The sequence below is a fragment of the Protopterus annectens genome, chromosome 15.part0 (genome assembly GCF_019279795.1).
Source record: "Protopterus annectens isolate FY-2018-M chromosome 15.part0, PAN1.0, whole genome shotgun sequence".
NCBI classification, from domain to species: domain Eukaryota; kingdom Metazoa; phylum Chordata; order Ceratodontiformes; family Protopteridae; genus Protopterus; species Protopterus annectens.
The window spans coordinates 203,874,952-203,875,687 of record NC_056749.1 but is presented as its reverse complement, the minus strand read 5'-3'; positions in this window follow the sequence as shown (position 1 = coordinate 203,875,687).

Genomic DNA, 736 nt, shown 5'->3' with positions numbered 1-736 from the left:
TAGCCAGGCAGGTGTCTATTCAGGGTGCCCATACAAATAGTTCTTACTCGTGGCCAAATCTGTGCAAAGATGTTCATACTTTTAAGCAAAAGTTAGATACTGTACCTGGGCCTGAGTTTTTTTTAATTAGAGGCTTTTCTTAACTTTGTTTCGATCTCTCTGGCTGTTACTTGATCCCATTTCATATCCTGTACCTTTAAACTTCTTATTCTTTCTTTTACTACCTCTATGCATTTAACAACTTTCTTACATTGCACAGGATCTTCATAGATATTTCTCCAAAATGTATCTATTTCTTCTTTTTTTGGCGGTCTTTCAATTCCTTTTACCTTGTTTCCCCAATTCTCTATAAAACTTTTTGAGTCATCAATAAATTGCTTACTTTGTACTATTTCCGTTAACTATCCCTGATTTCTGCTCTAAAGTGTGCTCTGTTATCTGTGTATCTTCTAAGTTTTTCCACCTGTGCTGAGAGTTTTAGTTTATTTGTGATTGTGCATGGTAAATCCTGGGTCTGTTCTAATACTGCGCATTGCTTTTATCACATCCATCTTTCTTAATATTTTTATCTGTTCCCTCTTTTAGATTCTTCCAACAATGACGTCCTGTCTTAAATGCTTTATAGTTTTCGCCATTCGATACTTCCATGATGGCATTTAATTTCTCCCCTTCCTTTCCCTCACTACTCTGTGTTCTTGTGGTAGAGCTTCATCAATTAATTTAGCTGTACAGTAAT